Source organism: Cyprinodon variegatus, unplaced genomic scaffold, assembly GCF_000732505.1.
Source record: "Cyprinodon variegatus isolate N-32 unplaced genomic scaffold, C_variegatus-1.0 Scaffold1820, whole genome shotgun sequence".
Lineage (NCBI taxonomy): Eukaryota > Metazoa > Chordata > Actinopteri > Cyprinodontiformes > Cyprinodontidae > Cyprinodon > Cyprinodon variegatus.
The window spans coordinates 76,178-77,015 of NW_015152273.1; positions in this window are offsets into that span (position 1 = coordinate 76,178).

The following is an 838-nucleotide window of genomic DNA, read 5'->3' on the forward strand; positions in this document are numbered from 1 at the left end:
TCTACATCAGAGTCTTCCTCACCGCTACCACTAACAGTCTTCTTCTTTCCTCCGGTAACATGTCGCTGCTTCTCTGTCCTCATGCTGCTTTCCCTTTCAGCCAGAAGCGGGTCCTGAAACGCTCCTTGGTTTGTAAACTATAGTCACGTGGCCGGACAACCGGAAGTCTCGCTTCTTCTTCTTTAGGTTTTAACGGCAGGGTTCCTCCAATTATTGTCGCACTGCTGCCATCTATTGGATCCTAACATCTATTCCACCATTTCTCAGAATGATCCAAGTATTAAAAAAAAAAGAAAAAAAATCTTCTTTTTTTCCCATCAATACTATTTACCTGATCAACCACATTGTCAAATTTAAATTCACTATTAAAACTTAATTTTGTTTTTAATAATCTCTGAGTTAAATATTTTACTCCATTGTTTCTACATTATGAAACCAACCACAGAAACCAGTAAGATGTTTCCCCATCTTAAAAACATTTCCATTTAAAACACTGTGACTGGTTCTTATTCTATTCATATATATCTCCACCCTGCTGTTTATTGCTCTAATCTTTTATACATCTACTGTATTTTTTTTCCTCTTCAAATGTCTTCCATTTATTTCATTGTCCCTCCTAATTTTTGATATCTTCTTGCATTCTCTCCAAACTATACGTTTACTTTCAGATTTTAATATAATTTTACTGGCATATCTTCTTTTTTAATACTTCTTCCTTATTGTTTATTTTTATGGCGCCAATTCACAGCACATGTCACCTCAAGGCACTTTATAGTTCACCAGATCATCGACTCATTGACTCTTCAGCAATCCCTCACTCTAAGCATGCTTGTAGCGA